This window comes from Squalius cephalus (assembly GCF_949319135.1).
Source record: "Squalius cephalus genome assembly, chromosome: 11".
NCBI classification, from domain to species: Eukaryota; Metazoa; Chordata; class Actinopteri; order Cypriniformes; family Leuciscidae; genus Squalius; species Squalius cephalus.
The window spans coordinates 5211918-5232467 of NC_137132.1; the positions used below are offsets into that span (position 1 = coordinate 5211918).

The 20550-nt window shown below is 37.9% G+C and overlaps 1 protein-coding gene across 2 annotated transcripts in view; it reads left to right on the plus strand.

Moving 5' to 3' along the window:
• Positions 1-20550, plus strand: part of LOC307167486 (uncharacterized protein) — a 565869-nt gene that overhangs the window by 431619 nt on the left and 113700 nt on the right. The window lies entirely within an intron of this gene.

Here is a 20550-nt window from a genome sequence, read left to right on the forward strand (position 1 = left end):
TGTCATATCACTAAGAGGCACTACGGTGCGCCGTCAAAAATACCTTGGCCTCATCCACCGATGCAAGCATCTTTTGCTCACCTTCCTTAGTCAGGATCCTCAGCCATGCGGGGAAAAGAAGGGATGGCTTAAATCCAAGATTGTAAAGCTCTGCCATTACCCCTCGATACTGAGCGCACTGTTCCAGAACTTCCGGACTGTAGTCATCGTAAATGGCGATCGGGTTGCCACGATACTGCAAGGATCCTCTTCTTTTACAGGCCTCACGTATCACCGCCTCCTTGATCTGATACCGATGAAAACGGACTATAACCGCTCTTGGCCTCCCTCCCCGTTTCATCTTTGCGATCAGAGCCCGATGAGCCCTGTCAACTTCCGGAGGAGACGGCAAAATCTGCTCGCCCATAATTTCCGACAGCATCTCAGAAAAGAACACTGTGGGCCGAGGACCCTCGACAGTCTCTAGTAAGCCAATGATCCTGATATTATTACGCCGACTGCGGCCCTCCAGGTCTGCTGTTTTGGCCTTGAGTTTAGCGTAGTTCTCAGTCAGATCGGCACACACCGCTTCCAGAGAGTGAATTCGCTCGCTGAGGAGGTCTGCATTGGATTCCAATGATGTTATTCGTGGTCCATGGTCCGACACCGCAGCCTGGACGAGGTCAAGTTTGGCCTCTAAGGATGTCAAAGCGGTTTTGAAATCGGAAGAGAGAGCGGCTCTGTGTTCTTCCAATTAAGATAGTCAAGGCTGACATGCTAACCTCGCCATGAGCCGTGATCGCGTCGCTTTTACTTGTGTCTTTCTTCGCATGCTTGGTTGATTTGGATGCCATTTTCTGCTTCCGTGTATATTAAACTTGCTATCTCATTACATTTGGAAAAAATAAACCGGTAAAGGATTATAAACTGATAAAATAGAAGATTTGTACAGGGAGCACGAGGTAGAAAAAGTGACATTTCATCAAAGACAGGAAAGTAAATCCAGATGTAGTATCCTGGAAACTTGGTTAAAGCCAAATTTAGAGTTTGGGACTTCCGGTTGTGGATGCGAATGAAGTAGACTTGGTTAAAGCCAAATTTAGAGTTTGGGACTAGAGTTTAGAGTTAGAGTTTTGGGATTTAGAGTTTTTTCATTCGCATCCACAACCGGAAGTCCCAAACTCTAAATTTGGCTTTAACCAAGTTTCCAGGATACCACATCTGGATTTACTTTCCTGTCTTTGATGAAATGTTTGAATTCCTGGCCATTGGCCAGTAAGCTTCTAGCATTCCATTGTAAGGTAATAACCATTAATATTAACCAATACATGATGCTTCCTGGCTTGACTGATTGTTGAGGTTCTCGCCCACTTCTTCCCATGTCAGTCCCACTAGTCCTAAATGATTTACTGCTGCTTTGACAACCAGCTGTATTTTATCATTTTTTGATTTAACTTCAGCTGTACTGTTTATCACTCCTGCAATAAACGTCTCCAAGTCCTTTTTGTCCACATAAATCTTGTCACTTGTTCTTTGTTGTTGTTCTTCAACCCCCAATTCTGCTTTTTCTATGGTGATATTATCGTGTCCTCTTGACACTCATGCTGCTTCTGCACAAGTGATCCTTCTTTCCACTCTTATTTTCTCATCACCTCACATCCTCCATATGCCACATTATGGCTTCCTCCACAATTACAACATTTTGGTTGCACTCCTGTTCCACACTTCCCGTAGTCATGCTCGCCCCCACATCTAGCACATCTCTTCTTCTCTTTACAGTTATTGGCTATATGTCCAAACCTCTGACAGTTAAAACACCTCACTGGTTTTGGCACATACATTCTCACTGGGTAGCTCATATAACCAAGGTATACCCTTTTTGGCATATTCTCCCCCCAAAATTTAATCAATACCATTTCACTATCATTTTTCATCCGATTCCAACCGTGGGTCAAGTATGGCGTCGCGCAGTTATGATGCCACGCAGAGACTGGGGAGATTGGGAAATTGAGTACAACCCATGGGCTGTTCTGACTGAGCGTTCGCGACCAGTCCATTACAAATGACGTCACAGAACAAACTCAATATATTATTTATAAACAAAATTATATATTTTCCCCCTGTCTTGCAAAAAATACATAATATACATAAAGTAAAATAATATAAACAGTTGTTTAACGCATTTAATTAATAGTTTCAGAATCTACCAATTCAATAGCCTAATAAAACATTTAACAGAAGTTTGCTTGAAAAAACAACAACCTCTCAACACTACAAAATATATTATATTTGTACACACTTGCAACTTACTGCAGCAGATTTAAAGGCATCCGGGCCGTGCACAGACCTTTTGAGGGGCATGTGTTGAAACTGAAAAAGTCAAACTCAAATGCAGTTACGGGGTTTTTGACCAGCGAATGTGTGCAAATGTGCATTTTGTCCGTCATTAAAACAGCGCCGGCGACATCACATTACATTTTCATTAACAGGTTACAAACTAGTTTGTTGTAGCTATATAGGCGGGGCGCTCAGTTTTTCCTGTTGTAAAATACATTTGGCCAAAATCTCATTTTATAAAAGATGAAATGCTACTGTATGCACAGGCTATGGAAGTATAGACTATGTTGTATGGCTATGACTAGATGGCAAATGCTAGACCTCTCTCTCCGCGTGTGTTTTGTGTCCTCAAAATGCGGAAATCTTCTCAACAAGTTACTCACCCAAAGATTATCATCCCTCCGGCTCATGGCTCGACTCCAGCTCCGGTCTCAGTCGATTCAGAGATGGAGGTACAGACCGATCCTGCAGTTAAAAGTCGTGACTCGTCTCATTTAACCCCTATAAAGCAAACACCCTGAAAAAAATAAGGTCATGCGACGACGACATCACTAATGCAACTCTGCTACAAGCCATCACTTCATTGACCGCTCGTTTTGACTCACAAGACGAAAAATTAGAAGAAATAACGACTCAAATGCGGAGGAACAGTGTCATGATCGCAGAGATTTCCAAGTTAAATGCCGGCGGATTTAAAGAATGCAAAGAAAAGTGCCTAGAGACGAGCAAATCGCTTCTGAATTTACAGGCATGAAAACTCCTCACCTTTCGGCGAAATTCGCCGCTTTAAAACCAAAATGGGTCACCTACGTGATTTGTGCAGATCCGATGAGAAAATATTTATATGGGGGGTGGGGGGGTCGTGGTCGTGGCCAACATTACCTGCTTTATATCTCTATAGTTACCATAAACTTTGCAGCTTTAGAAAAACAATCATCATTCCTAATGCCGAAACCTGACAGCCAATCCGAGGCAGAGTAATGTTAGGGCAAAATTGTTTTCAAAGTCTTTTACACCGCGAGTCTGACAACTGGACACACTGCCGAACAAAGAACCGCACATCGGAAAGCAAGCCTGAGGTAAGTTAGCTTACAATGTTAACTGTCCTGTCAGATACAGACAGCGATGTTGCCTATGTCATTATTTTTTAATTTTGACATAGAAGAGGGCGGGATAATATCGCGAGCGGGCGCGGGCGCCGTGAGCGCTGAGCGAGCAGGAACGAGTACGTTAGTGAGTTGTCGTCGAAAAAGATGGATAACGCAAAAAAAGCTGTCAGGGGCTAAAAATAGAAAAAGAAAGAGAGGAAAGGAGATGGCATGTCAATTGATGCGACAGCAGCTAAATAAGCACTAATAAGTGGATGGTGAAAGGCTACAGGTAGGATTTTGTTTTGTGTGACGTCCAGGCATGTAGGCTAATGCCATCGGGACTACCGGGAGATTCCCGGCGGGCCGACGAGCTTTTTGGGCCGACACATCTCATACTTTTTTGTTTTGTTTTTTGTCTTAACGGCCCATAAAACTCGTACATCGGCGGCCCATTCGTTTTGCTTTGCTTAAAAGAGGGCATAAATAATTGAATCAACGAGTCACAATAAGGTTTTCTAAAGGAAGATCTGTTCATAATAATATTAGATTAGTTATGGATTTGGTGGAGTACAGTCACTTGATAGATTACATTTTAAGAAGGCCTTTGATATGATATGTCAAAAGATGTTTTTCCGATGAGTTTGGAAATTTCTGCACACTGTAAACATCAGAATATACTTTCTACTGTCGATACAAATTCCACATTTTTAAATCTTATTGCGAACACTCATTTTAGGTGGCGTTTGTTCAACTCATTGACCACAGTACATTGAAAGTAAACATAACCGGAAATAAGTGAGATGTACCATTTCCAAACGGAAGTGCGTCACGAAGCTCAGTGCAAGCGGTCCATTGCTTCATATATTGACTAATAACTGATTGTTGTTGTTTTTTTCTTACATTTGCTTCCAGTCTCTTTTAATTTTGGTATTTCTTTAAGCATTCAATCAAAAAATTAAATGATTTTCTCCAGCATATAGACCCTTTTACAGTTGGTAAACATGGTGACGTATTTGTGTGGGCGGGGCTTAGCTGGAGGCAGAAAGATCCCTCTGGCCGCTTCACTAACGCTAGTTTGCAAGTTTTGTTAGCTTGTTTTTTAACAATGACTGTAGAAAATCCGATTTTGTCTTAATGTGCGAGGTCACTCACTGTCCAGGACCGCGATTGTTATTTGCAAAAGTTAATTTTAACGGACGGAACCAGATGACCGTACACGCTCAGTCAATGGACGATCTGACAGGATTAACGTTAACGCTACCTCCGGTTGAGTGGCCTGACTTCTACACCTACTTGATAGAGAAACCGAGGGTAAAGAGAAACTGAGGGCATATATATATATATATATTTAGATGCCTATAACTATGTGCTGAATGGTCATGTAAAGACTTGTGTGGTACGATCCGCAGTCCAGCACCAAGAATACGACAATGTAAAGAGTGACAGACACTACGGTGCAATTTTAATGATATGAAAATTCCAGATACAGCATACTCATTTTTCATCGATTCTTGCACCCAACAACACAACAAGATGACATTTAATAATAAAAATAATAATTTAAGCTCCTTATTATGTAGCCGAATCTGTGCTGGTTTGTATTGGCCGCCTCCAGTTTTCCGTTTGTTTTGCCTCCAGCTAGCGCCGTGACGTAACTGTGACGTCGGCACAAAAGGGGTCTATAAAACACAAATCTTGTGGCATTTCACAGAACACAAAAGTTTATTAGTTAAGTAACTACACATTAACTTTATGTGAATCACACAAAACTTTTGCTCACTGTGACACAGAACAATGCTTTTTAATATGCTTCACTAGATTACTTGATTTGGTGAAGCTCTTCTCACACTGAGTACAGTCGTACGGCTTCTCTCCAGTATGAAGTCGCTCATGTACTTTCAGGGCTCCAGAATGAGTGAAACTCTTGTCACAATATGAGCACTTGTAAGGTTTTTCTCCAGTATGAATTCTTTGGTGCCGTATCAGACAGTCAGCTCTAGTGAAGCTCTTCCCACAGTCACAACACACATGATCTTTCTCACCGGTGTGTGTTTTCTGGTGCCGTTTACAATGTTCCAGCCGTGGAAAAGTCTCTCCACAAAATGAACATGCATAAGGCCTCTCGTTTGTGTGCATTATCTGGTGGTTTTTTAGATGTGATAATTTAAAATCTTTACCACACTGATCACAGTTATATGTTTTTTCTCCGGTGTGAATGCGCAGATGATACCCGAGTTCAGATTTACTTTTGAAACTCTTCTCACACTCAGTGCACTGGTACGGCTTCTCTCCAGTATGAACTCGCTCATGTAATTTCAGGTTTCCCGACTGAGTGAAACTCTTGTCACAATATGAGCACTTGTAAGGTTTTTTTCCAGTATGAATCCTCTGGTGCACTTTCAGATGACTTGCTGTAGTAAAGCTCTTCCCACAGCTAAAGCACACTTTACCTCTCACTTCATTATGTGTTTTTTGTTGCAGTTTACAATTTTCTGTCAATGAAAAACTCTTTTGAGTTTCGAAGTTGCAATGTTCCTCCTCAACTTCATATAGTTTATGTCTTTGCTCTTTCACTTTCACCTGATCTAAAAACAAAACAAAACATGAAGTAGTAAGAATCAGTTCAAGGAGAATAAATGTGAAAATTCAACTGAACCCTGATTTAATATCAGAAAACAAGAGATCAGGGGCCGTATTCACAAAGAATTTTAAGGCTAAAAGTAGCTCCTAACTGGCGAATTTAGGAGCAACTCCTAAAAATAGTGGGCGTGTCACTCGTAACTTTAGGACTCCTAATTTTTTTCACTAAGAGTAATTCACGAAGCATTTTAGCCCTAAAAGTAGCACCTAAGCCTGGGACAGCTTAAAAGAAGTCGAGAGGACTCCTAACTCACTAAGACCTTCACAAACCGCTTTTTGTGGCATTTCACGTTGCGATGTTTTGAAATGCGTATGCGGCGGCTACAGGAGCTTCCAATCGCGAGGGAACAATTCTGCATTGTAGGCATAACTAGGGATGCAATAACGCCACCAACAACAACCAAAACTAGGCTACTCATTGCATGTAAACTAATTGTAACGTTTCATTGTGAATCAAATTAAAATGTTCTTCTCTTTGCAAACAGCAGAGGCATATAGTGACAGATTAATTCAATAATGTTGCAAAGATATTGCATCAATCCATATGTTTCATTAGGCTACTAGGCTATTTGTTTTGCCTTACTCTTTATTCATTTAGGCTATTTATTCAGTTATTCATCATCTTCCGTCCTTCGCACTACTTGTGTAGCGCACGCATTCTCAGACCTGTCACTCATCATCGTAGGGGAGGTGTTTGGAATCATTCCCGCGTTACAATCATCAGCCAATCAAGGTGGTCACTTCAGTCAAGCTCGTGCATGAGTAATGACGTCATCCATAGCAACGAAGACTCACTCTTAGTTTAGGAGTTGTCATTTTTCTTTACTAAGAGTAGGTCTGAAAGGCGTTGTGAATAACTTTTAAGAGAAAACTCCTAGCTAAAATCTTTTAGTGCGATTTAGGAGTACTCCTAGTGGCAAGATAAAATGCTTTGCGAATACGGCCCCAGATCTTTAATGTGCCAAAGGTTAGTCTAGTCACTCCCTTGTTAATACAATCAAACAGATGTCAGATTATAATACATGTATGATCGCCGAGTTGCATTTTCTCTGTTATTAGAATTATCTGTTGAACTGAAGCTTTGATACTGTAATGTTTTTCAACAGTCAACAATGAAGAATCAAGAATGGACACCAACCTATTTGTTCCTCAGTATCTTCGTGTTTTATTCTGGATGGTTCTGGATCACTCATGTCTTCAATCTCCTCTTTAATAAACTCCATCTTTAACAGTCACACAGATTTCAGCTGCTACTCCTGGAGTTTGTCCTTCTCTTGTAGGATGATGGGAATATTCCCAGTATTTATTGGTGAATTGTTGTGGGAGGGGCTTCACTGCAGGTGTGAACTGTGATCACTGTGTTTTTATCCAATCTGCATTTAAAAAGTACAGAGTCATCATGTTAAACTGCTGCTGAAAAACCCCTTTCTCTCCAAAAGTTCCCTGTTTTCAGCTCATTCATTATGGTTATGTCTGAGATCTTTATTAAATTGGCACATTAAATCATTATATTGGTGTCAACAGGCTGAAAACAAATTACAGAATTTTCACATTTGAAATTTCACTTCAGTTCTTATCAAGGAGGATAAATGTGAATTTTCAAGTGAACCCTGATTTAATAATAGAAAACTATCTGGGTTATTTGACAGTAACCCTGTTCCCTGAAAAAGCGGAATGAGATGCTGTGCTGCTTAGCACATTGGGAACGTCTTTAATCGTGTGAATATCATGTGTAACACGTCAATAGAATTGACCCAGAGGAACGAAACCCTCTGGGGTCTGAGCTGTTTTCTGGGCCCTGGAGGTGTTCTGACATGCTCTGACATTTGTGCTTATTTCTGTTACTTGTGACATTTTCATGGCTAAAGTCTAATTACACTGTTTTCAGTACAAACTCTGCTACAATAATATATCAGCAGCATGTATGTAAAAGTTTGTAGTTTTGAGATAATGACATTTATGCGTGGTTTGTGAAAATACAACAAAAAATTCTCACTGAAATAAGGCCATGAAACCCATACTGATTATTTCTTCACAAGACTTTTGAAAATTGTATGGCATAGCCTAAAATATTTGCTCTAAAACTATGTGAAAATCACCCTGACTGCTCATTCAGAGAAGACAATATATTGATTTAAAATTTTTACGACGTGTTTTGTGTGAGAAAGCTTTATGCGTGAGGTGTGATCACATCATTAATATGTAAGCTTTTCACACCTGAGAAAGACAAAGACCCTCCCCTAACGGCCCTATTAGGAGCTATCAGGCCCTATCATTCTGAGCAACCTTTCACAAAGAATGAGGAGATTTAAAAAAGAATGGCTTTTAGATCGTTTGGATTTATTTAAAACACAACATAATCCAAAGATACACAACAAATGACAAAAAAGCACTTATTGAAAACAATGATCCAAAGACAGAGACCTTTCTGCCATTCCTAAAAACATTGTACATACCTTTCATTTCCAAGGTGTTTGATTTTCACTTTACCATGTTCATGTACAGAGACTCATGTGAATGATGAAGTCCTCAGTGGCATCTGGGCCCTGAAAGAAAAAAAAAAAGTGAACATACTGATATCAAGAGAAAGGCGTGCACGATTTTTGGGAATAAATTTTAGATTTTTCTGGTTAAAATTGCTTTTTAAAATTCACAGAATACACACACACACACACACACACAAATGTTTCCAACAATATATAATATAATGAACACCAGGTTTGTTGTGCCTTGTAGGCATTGGCTATGCGCAGTGCTGCATAAAATAATAACAATAACCTATAGCAGCCTATAAATCTTCCAAAAGATTTCAGTAACAACTAAGCTAGAGAAAAATATATTGATTATCATGTTACTTCAAATGTTTCCATTCGTTATGATGATATGAAATTAGATAATAGTAAAAACATGAAGCCGTTTGGTGCGTTTTGCTTTTCAAACGCGATCGCGATAATCAAACAAGAGAATCTGGTGATTTGGATGTTTTGTCATTGAACTTTCATGATACAAATCAAATTACACACCAGTGAATGTTGTCATGTCTGTCTTGTAAATCCTTTATCTTTGTACACACTTGCAACTGCAGCAGCTTTAATGGCATTTAAAATGAATCCATTTCTAAATCAAGAAAACAATCAACTTTATTTTTCAGTTTTTTAATTGTTTAACATTTTACAGCGTCAATTATTTTCTAACAGTCACCGAATCTTTACAATCCACACAATATAGTAAACATTAGTAAATAAGTAAATTACATGAATATGTCTTATTCATGCAGATTTTGCCATTTTTACCAAGTAGGAAAGATACAAATAATTATTGACACTGTAAAAAAATATTCTAAAGCTTCAAACACCAATCTTTTCTAAGCATTTTTTCACAAAGTTCAACAAGATGACATTGTGCTTTTGGGAGCAACACCATATTTTGTTCATCTCACACCATTTACTTGACTTTACCTATTTGACATGAAAATGAAATGTTGCTCATTGTGACCACTTATGATAATTCCTCATGTGCCCGAGAAGGTTTTTTGAATAACTAAAACTCTTCTCACACTGAGTACAGTAGTACAGCATCTCTCCAGTATGAACTCGCTTGTGTGATTTCAGAGATCCAGACCGAGCGAAAGTTTCGTCACAATATGAGCACTTGTAAGGTTTTTCTCCAGTATGAATTCTTTGGTGCTGTTTCAGACTGCCAGCTGTAGTGAATCTCTTCCCACAGTCCAAACACACATGATCTTTCTCACCGGTGTGTGTTTTCTGGTGCTGTTTACAATGTTCCAGCTGTGAAAAAGTCTCTCCACAAAATGAACATGCATAAGGCCTCTTGTTTGTGTGAATTATCTGGTGTCTTTTTAGATGTGATAATAATTTAAAATCTTTACCACACTGATCACAGTTATATGGCTTTTCTCCAGTGTGAACACGCAAATGATTACTGAGTTCAGATTTACTTTTGAAACTCTTCTCACACTGAGTGCAGTGATACGGCTTCTCTCCAGTATGAAGTCGCTCATGTATTTTCAGTGGTCCCGACTGAGCGAAACTCTTGTCACAATATGAGCACTTGTAAGGTTTTTCTCCAGTATGAATCCTCTGGTGCACATTCAGACCACCAGCTCTTGTAAAGCTCTTCCCACAGTCACAACACACATGATCTCTCACTTCATTATGTGTTTTTTGTTGCAGTTTACAATTTTCCATCAATGAGAAACTCTTTTGAGTTTCGAAGTTGCAATGTTCCTCCTCAACTTCATATAGTTTGTGTCTTTGCTCTTTCACTTTCACCTGATCTAAAACAATAAAACATAAACATTAAGTAGTAAGAATCAGTTGAAGGGGGATAAATGAAATTCACTGAACCCTGATTTAATAGCAGAAAACAAGAGATCAGGGATTTTTACAAGTATCAAGTATCAGATCTTTAATGTGCCAAAGGTTACTTTTGTCATTCCCTTGTTAATACAATCAAACAGATGTCAGATTATAATAAATGTATGATCGTAGAGTTGCATTTTCTCTGTTAATATAATTATAATGCTCATTATTTCCCAGTAACTAGATCTGTTGAACTGAAGCTTTGATACCGTAATGTTTCTCAACAGTCAACAATGAAGAATCAAGAATGGACACCAACCTATTTGTTCCTCAGTATCTTCATGTTTTATTCTGGATGGTTCTGGATCACTCATGTCTTCAATCTCCTCTTTAATATACTCCATCTTTAAAGGGATACTCCACTTTTTTCGGAAATATGCTCATTTTACATCTCCCCCAGAGTTAAACAGTTGAGTTTTACCGTTTTAGAATCCATTCAGCCGAACTCCGGGTCTGACGGTACCACTTTTAGCATAGCTTAGCACAGATCATTGATTCTGATGAGTCCAGTAGCATTTCTTTCAAAATGACCAAAGAGTTTCAATATTTTTCCTATTTAAAACTTGACTCTTCTGTAGTTAAACCGTGTACTAAGATCGACGGAAAATGAAAAGTTGCGATTTTCTAAGCCTATATGACTAGGAACTACTCTCATTCCGGCGTAATAATCAAGGAACTGTGCGGCTGTACCATGAGTGCAGCAGGCGTAATGATATGACGCAGCGCCTGAAAATAGGTCTAATAGGTTAGACAAACTTAGTCCCGGTCACGTTGGAAGAAGTTACCGAGCTGGGGACTATTTTCAGGCGCTGCGTCATAACATTACGCCTGCTGCACCCATGGTACAGCCACATAGTTCCTTGATTATTACGCTGGAATGAGAGTAGTTCCTAGCCATATAGGCTTAGAAAATCGCAACTTTTCATTTTCCGTCGATCTTAGTACACGGTTTAACTACAGAAGAGTCAAGTTTTAAATAGGAAAAATATTGAAACTCTTTGGTCATTTTGAAAGAAATGCTACTGGACTCATCAGAATCAATGATCTGTGCTAAGCTATGCTAAAAGTGGTACCGTCAGACCCGGAGTTCGGCTGAATGGATTCTAAAACGGTAAAACTCAACTGTTTAACTCTGGGGGAGATGTAAAATGAGCTTATTTCCGAAAAAAGTGGAGTATCCCTTTAACAGTCACACAGATTTCAGCTGCTACTCCTGGAGTTTGTCCTTCTCTTATAGGATGATGGGAATATTCCCAGTATTTATTGGTGAATTGTTGTGGGAGGGGCTTCACTGCAGGTGTGAACTGTGATCACTGTGTTTTTATCCAATCTGCATTTAAAAAGTACAGAGTCATCATGTTAAACTGCTGCTGAAAAGCCAAAAGTTCCCTGTTTTCAGCTCATTCATTATGGTGATGTCTGAGATCTTCTGTAAATTGGCACATTAAGCTCATTTTATTGGCGTCAGCAGGCTGAAACAAACTACAGCATCAACACCTTTGATCCATCAGGTTGGAAATAAACATTAAGTGGTTAGAATCAGTTTAAGGAGGATACATGTGAAAATTCAACCCTGATTTGATAACAGAAAACAAGAGATCAGGTATCTGTTTATTAAATATCTGATTTTTGACAAGCCAAAGGTTAGTTCTGTCATTCAATACAGTCAAAATGTTAAAGATAACTGCTGTACAAGATTATGATCTAAGTGTATTTGTCATATTTCCCTAGATTATTTGCTTATTTTCACAGCTCTTATGATTGGCATCTAACAATATATTAAAGGATTAGTTCACTTTCATATAAAATTGTCCTGATAATTTACTCACCCCCATGTCATCCAAGATGTCAAACATTCCAGGATTTTTCACCATAATGGCAACCAATGGTTTGAAGGTTCATATGTAAGTCTAAATACAGCTTCAAAGTCTCTACACAATCCCAGTCGAGAAATAAGGGTCTTATCTAGCAAAACGATTGGTCATTTAAAAAAAAAAAAAAAAAAAAAAATAATAATAATATATATATATATATATATATATATATATATATACTTTTTAACCATAAATGCCTGTCTTGTACAATCTCTGAGATGCATTACGTCATCACGTTGGAAAGGTCACGAAAAAATAATAAGTTATCACAAGAGTAAGTTATCAGGAATTTTTTATTTGAAAGTCAAGTCAAGTCAAGTCAAGTCAAGTATATTTGTATAGCGCTTTTCACAATACAGATTGTATCAAAGCAGCTTCACAGTATTAAATTAAAATAATACAACAAGGTTTTTTTTCTAGTGGAATTTATTGATTGATAAAATTAAATTAAACATCCCCAAAATATCCCCAACTGAGCAAGCCAAAGGCAACAGTGGCAAGGACCCGAAAAACTCCATCAAGTGACCTAATGGTGACCTGAAACTCCATCAGGTGACCTAATGGACAAAAAAAACCTTGGGAGAACCCAGGCTCAGTCGGGGGCCAGTTCTCCTCTGGCGTTTATGAACTAGAGACCGGAATTAACTGTAAGATTAAAAATATTATACGAATGCCTGGCTGAAGAGATGCGTCTTTAATCTAGTTTTAAACTTGGAGAGCGAGTCTGAGCAACGAACAGTATCAGGAAGGCTATTCCAGAGTTTTGGAGCTAAATGTGAAAATGCTCTCCCTCCTTTGGTGGATCTGGATATCCTAGGTATGACCAAAAGCCTTGAATTTAGTGATCTTAAAGAGCGCAATGGATTATAGGGCGATAGAAGATCCGTTAAATAGACTGGAGCTAAGCCGTTTAGGGCTTTATAAATCAGTAGCAATACCTTGTAGTTAATACGGGACTTTATAGGTAACCAATGTAGTGATGTTAAAATCGGTGTTATATGATCATATTTTCTTGATCTAGTAAGAACTCTAGCGGCTGCATTTTGGACTAACTGTAGCTTGTTTATTGAGGATGCAGGACAACCAGCTAATAAAGCATTACAGTAATCTAGTCTCGAGGTCATGAATGCATGAACTAACTTTTCTGCATCAGAAACTGATAGCATATTACGTAGCTTAGCAATGTTTAAGGTGGAAAAAGGCTGTTTTTGTAACATGAAATATGATTTTCAAAAGACAGGTTGCAATCTAGTATAACACCCAGGTCTTTTACTGTAGAGGATAAAGTAACAGGACATCCTACTATGTTAAAGTTGTATTGTGAGAGGTTCACTGAACTAATCCTTTAGAAAGTGAACTAATCCTTTAACTAAGCCAAACAGCCAGTGATCATCATGCATTTAAACTAATTGAAATAATTCTTGAACAAATATGCTGTAAACTCCACTCACTGGCCCAAAGACGGTCTCCGGTGTCGTGGTCGAAGGGAATTCGGCGTGTATGTCTTTTCGGGCGCTTCTGGAAAAATCACTTTAATTTATTAAACAGTTGATTTACAATTTTAACTCTGACTCCATGAATAATTTAATCTGACTCCAAATTTAAGTGACTCTTTGTTTTTTCAAATTTAAAGCTACACTGTGTGATATTTTCCCCCATCTAGCGGTGAAATTGTATATGACTACCCAGTGAATATTAGTTTCTGTTCCTTTCAATTTCAAGGGCGTTTTTAACTCCTATGGTGGCCGTATTATTCCAAGATTAACATGGCTTCCAGTTCGACTTCGTCCAATTGCGCCTTTAAAACTATCACCTGTGAGCCGTCGCAGCACAGATTTATGTTACAAGGTAAACAATACTTTTTCACCATTGATGTGAGGAAAAGTAACTCAAGTTATACTAGAGGTCGTTCTGGCGTTATGCACATCCATGCTATGGTTAGACAAGCAACTATAAAACTTCGAATTTACACAAATAGGCTGAATTACCTGTCGAGAAGAAAGCAGGCAACTTCGGCGTCCGTTTTTAAATCTTTGCTCCTCATAAGCTCTTTCCATCTGGGAAAAGTTACTCCAATATTGACTTTGGATGATTTGCCTGTCGTGTTGACGTTTTGATTCTCTCTTTCGCTTCCTTGGCGACTCTGCTACATGTCCTCGAAAATAGGCGTCATCCTCCATCAGCAATCTTTCAAATCTGCCGGCAGTCGCGAGTAATCTCCCCCTCGCATTTGTCTCTGTGTCACTGAGTGTAAAGCGCGAAAAGCGAAGCTTGAATTTACAGGTATGTCCCTCTTTGGCTAATGTAGGTACAAGATGGATGGTCAACATGGCGGCCGGCATTCGAACCCCTCACCCGTATGTACTTTCAATGGCAGATTATAAACTTACGAGAATACTTTATTACTTGAAAGAAGTAAATATACATTAATGAGCACATATATTTTTGAAAGAACTAAGTGTTTTTTGCTAAGAATCAACTAAAACAATTACAATTACACAGTGTAGCTTTAACAGCTGATCCTCGGATTAGATGTGATTTAATTTAGACCAAGGATTATTCTGGGCATCTCATAATTTCAAATATTCGTTCATTACGGACCTAGAGTCGCTTTGAGACGTCACGTCGCGAATGTGCGCTCACGCTCACAAACTAGCCAGTCCTGAAATAGTCAGAGGGTGCAGTGCAAATATTTTACCCTATGCAGCCGCTCACTGCAGACCCGTAGGTGTAATTTTTGTAATATTTGCAGCGTACAACATGCTAAGTCAGGGAATAGTCCGAAATCGGAAGGTCTTCCTAAGATGTGCCCCATGGTTCATTCAAAGTGCCTTCAGTTTGATCTATCCTGGACAAAGATTTGCGGAAACACCAGACTGCACTTTTAATCTACTGGAAATAATGATTTCAGAAGAATGCAGAATAAATCAAGGTTAACATTTATTTTTGCCTGGCAGAATTAAGCATCAAATAAAAAGAATTAAAAAGAATACATAATACACAACTGATCAGCATATAATAGAGAAATCATTCAAAATGCAATATCAAAAATAGTTTAAAAGAGTCAGCATACCTGGCAATAAAGACACACAGCAACAGTGTGGGAAGTTCTGTTTACAGATGCTTCCTGGAGTGGTTTGCCAATTCCCTTTAAATACCCAAGTGGAACAAAAGAACAATAAACATCAAGCACCCAAATATTTATTCAGCTTTCGTTGGACCCTTTCTCGTGCCCCAAGTGGTCACGCCTGAGTTTGGGGGATAAACACAAATGGTTATCTATGATCTTTATTGGGGCATCTCCCACATCAGAAGAACAGGCATTGTTTTCTTTGTTCTGACTGTTCTGCTGCTGCAGGAATGAAACCCCCTTACCATTCGCACCAGAAGTATTTATTTTGACCTCTCATAAAACAACTGGAGACAGTAGGTTTGTGTGTTTTGCATGACTGAATGAGACCTGGAGGGGAGAAGATAGTGTGAGGGGTCAGGAACTCAGCATGAGGGGAAGAGACGAGATTGGAGAAGTTGTGTTGTGCTCTCTGTCCCATAGATCTCTTCTTCAGATTAGTGAGTTTTATTGTTTTAATGCAGGTTAGAATTCTTGAATTCAGTCTTAGTAAAAATCCATCCTTACAATGCCAGCTATAAAATCTGTGTTTTTATATTTAAATAAAAGCTGTGTGTAAGTTCATTGAACTTTCATGATACAAATCAAATTACACACCAGTGAATGTTGACATGTCTGTCTTGTAAATCCTTTATCTTTGTACACACTTGCAACTCATTGCAGCAACTTTAATGGCATTTAAAATTAATCCATTTCTAAATCAAGAAAACAATCAGTTTTTAATTGTTTAAAATTTTACAGCGTCTATTATTTTCTAACTACAGTCACCAAATCTTTACAATCCACACAGTAAACATTAGTAAATAAGTAAATTACATGAATATCCTCCTGGGACCCAGAAAAAAAAAAGTTTTTGGAATTTAGTTTTTTTCCATGTCATCACACTGTTTAGATCACAATAAACAAATGGTAAAAAAACATTTTTGCAAAATAATATTTTATTCATAAGTTATGCTATGTCCTCTGTAGTGGACACCAGGACTAAGTTGTTTAAAAAATAAAATGACATGAAATTATATGTATTGGCAAAAACAATGGGATTTTTTTTTCAATCACCAATAAATTTGGGGGTTTCAGGATTTTTTCAACCAAAATTTGTATAAAGATTATTCTCAACTATGTTATGAAAGAAATAACGGAATGAATTGATACACCATTTTACATTATGCAATATGTGGGTAAAATGTCCATAAATTAATATTCCCATTCAATGCAATGTATATATAAACTGTATCTAATTTGCACCTTAATGTGTTCTTGGAGCAACATTTAATGAAAAAATAAGTGCAATAATTGGAGTAATAATTGGCAACATTTTAATAATAATATCTAATATTTCATAGGAATATTGATGTATAATTTATTTCCATATTCACTTGTTGTGTCTCACAAAATGCCTGATAAACATGATGTAAGTCCTGGTGTCCTCTACAGTGGACACGTTTGAAATCAATGCCCTGTTCTGTAACAGAAAAAAAATTTTTTATTTGAAAACCCTTAACATTTTCCTGAGATGTTGTTTTAAGAAATACAATTTGAAAAGTAGTCCAATTTAAATTATAATTACAATATATTATCATATTTCCATAAGAATGCTACATTTGATCACTAAATTAATGTCAGACATTTTTAAAGACCAAGGAGAAGTTGTTTTCATGGTGAAACCTCCAAACATTTGGTATCTCTGAAAAGTCCTGAATGTGCTCTTTACAGGACACCCAGGTTGTGTCATGTGACATGTATGACGTCAGAGAAATTCACTAAAATATAATGTCCACTACAGTGGACAAAAGTCTATTCTTGGGTCCCAGGAGGATATGTCTTATTCAAGCAGATTTTGTCATTTTTACCAAGTAGGAAAGATACAAATAATTATTGACACTGTAAAAACTATTCTGAAGCTTCAAACACCAATCTTTTCTAAGCATCTCACCAAATTCACAAAGTTAAACAAGATGACATTGTGCTTTTGGGAGCAACACCATATTTTGCTCATCTCACACCATTTACTTGACTTTACCTATTTGACATGAAAATGAAATGTTGCTCATTGTGACCACTTATGATAATTCCTCATGTGCCTGAGAAGGCTTTTTGAAGATCTAAAACTCTTCCCACACTGAGTACAGTCGTACGGCTTCTCTCCAGTATGAACTCGCTCGTGTGATTTCAGACTTCCCGACTGAGCGAAAGTCTTGTCACAATATGAGCACTTGTAAGGTTTTTCTCCAGTATGAATTCGCTCATGTAATTTCAGAGATCCAGACTGAGTGAAACTCTGGTCACATAATGAGCACTTGTAAAGTTTTTCTCCAGTATGAATTCTTTGATGATTTTTCAGATGGTCAGCTCTAGTGAATCTCTTCCCACAGTCCAAACACACATGACCTTTCTCACCGGTGTGTGTTTTCATGTGCCGTGTACAATTTTCCAGCCGTGGAAAAGTCTCTCCACAAAATGAACATGCATAAGGCCTCTCGTTTGTGTGCATTATCTGGTGTCTTTTTAGATGTGATAATAATTTAAAATCTTTACCACACTGATCACAGTTAAATGGCTTTTCTCCAGTGTGAACACGCAGATGACAACTGAGTTCAGTTTTACTTTTGAAACTCTTCTCACACTGAGTACAGTTGTACGGCTTCTCTCCAGTATGAACTCGCTCGTGTGATTTCAGATGTCCAGACACAGTGAAACTCTTGTCACAATATGAGCACTTATAAGGTTTTTCTCCAGTATGAATCCTCTGGTGCACATTCAGATGACTTGCTGTAGTAAAGCTCTTCCCACAGTCACAACACACATGATCTCTCACCTCATTATGTGTTTTTTGTTGCTGTTTACAATTTTCCGTCAATGAAAATCTCTTTTGAGTTTTGATGTTGCAATGTTCCTCCTCAATGTCATATAGTTTGTGTCTTTGCTCCACCTCCATCTGGTCTAAAGTAAACACATTAGATTCAGTTGAAAGAGGATAAATGTGAAAATTCAAATGATTTAATAGCAGAAAACAAGAGATCAGGGATTTTTACGAATATCAAGTATCAGATCAGAAGCTTAGATTGGTCATTCCCTTGTCAATACTATCAAACAGATGCCACATTATAATACATTTATGATCATAGAGTTGTGTTTTCTCTGTTGTTATAATTATAATGCTCATTATTTCCCAGTAACTTGATCTGTTGAACTGAAGCTTTGATACCTTAATGTTTCTCAACAGTCAACAATGAAGAATCAAGAATGGACACCAACCTATTTGTTCCTCAGTATCTTCATGTTTTATTCTGGATGGTTCTGGATCACTCGTGTCTTCAATCTCCTCTTTAATAAACTCCATCTTTAACAGTCACACAGATTTCAGCTGCTACTCCTGGAGTTTGTCCTTCTTTTGTAGGATGATGGGAATATTCCCAGTATTTATTGGTGAATTGTTGTGGGAGGGGCTTCACTGCAGGTGTGAACTGTGATCACTGTGTTTTTATCCAATCTGCATTTAAAAAGTACAGAGTCATCATGTTAAACTGCTGCTGAAAAACCTCTTTGTCTCCAAAAGTTCCCTGTTTTCAGCTCATTCATTATGGTGATGTCTGAGATCTTTATTAAATTGGCACATTAAATCGTTATATTGGTGTCAACAGGCTGAAAACAAATTACAGAATTTTCACAATTGAAATTTCACTTCAGTTCTTATCAAGAAGGATAAATGTGAATTTTCAAGTGAAACCTGATTTAATAATAGAAAACGATCTGGGTTACTTGACTGTAACCCTGTTCCCTGAAAAAGCGGAATGAGATGCTGTGCTGCTTAGCGCATTGGGAACGTCTTTAATCGTGTGAATATAGTAACACGTCAAAAGAATTGACCCGGAGGAATTAACCCTCTGGGCAGGCACGTGCACACATAGACATCAAAGGGGGCTTGAGCACCTGCCCTTTTTATTCCTGGAGAGAAAGTGCCCTTTTTTCTGGGGTGCTTTTTTTCTATTTTTGAAAAATAATATAGGCTATATTCCTGTTTGCGCACAGCTTCCCTGTCAAACAAATATATTTATTGAATTAATTAACAATAATTTAGCCGTAAATAAAATGACCCACATGATGACCTTTCACCTGACTAACTCATTCCTCACGCTGCACGCACTTTTTTTTTTTTAATTTCGCGCGGCTATGCGCACTACCAGAGGATGTCTTCAAATCTGCGGCTGCTGGTAAGTGGCGTTTCATTCTCAGCGAAGTGATTTTGATGTTCGTTTACTTATTATTATTTTACAAGGACGACGTGAAGAGAGCATGCAGAGATGTTGTTTATATTGCTGTGTGTAACGTTAGGCTATAGAAGAAACTATTTTCCTGAATGCCATCAAGATTGAAACCGAGACTGATTTCATAGCAGGTCAATAAACAAAGTTAAAATTAAGTCACTTACATTTTAGACGCAATGACTATTTTTGTTCTGTTTCAGCAGCGAAAATAGTTCCAAACAAAGATCACAGCAGAACCATCATCGCGCATCTCACAGCAACACTTGTTGCATTACTGAATGATTCAGCGTTTTGAACGAATCAGTTGAGTCAAAGATTCAATTACCCATTCATAAACTGCCTCCTTCTGAATAAATCAGCCGTTTGAATGAATCGTTTGAATGAATGACTCAATGACTCGCTCATTAAGACGGTCGCCAGCCGCCTCCTACTGGCGGTTTAGTTTCATAAAGTCTCATGCTTTTCAACATTCCTTATTTGTATATTCAAAAATATTTAAAATAATCCAAATTAATACAGTTATGATTTTTCAATGTTAATTATTTTATTTGATTGGTAACAGCCTAGTGTCTTATTATTTTAATTGAATATATTGATCAAATTTGAGAATTTGAAATGAAAGATGGAGCAAACATTTAATAAAATTAGGGGGAAAATGCCCTTTTTAAAAGGTACAAAAAATTAGTGTTTTCAAAGTGATGTAATGAAACATTGACAATTTAAGTTTGAAGGGAGTAAAGCCTCTGTTTAGGCTATTAAGGAAATGTAATTTTGCCAAAAGAAGAACTTTTTTTAAAATAAATGTTCGTTTTAAATCAGCCTACTTCAGTGAGATATGTTACCATATTATCA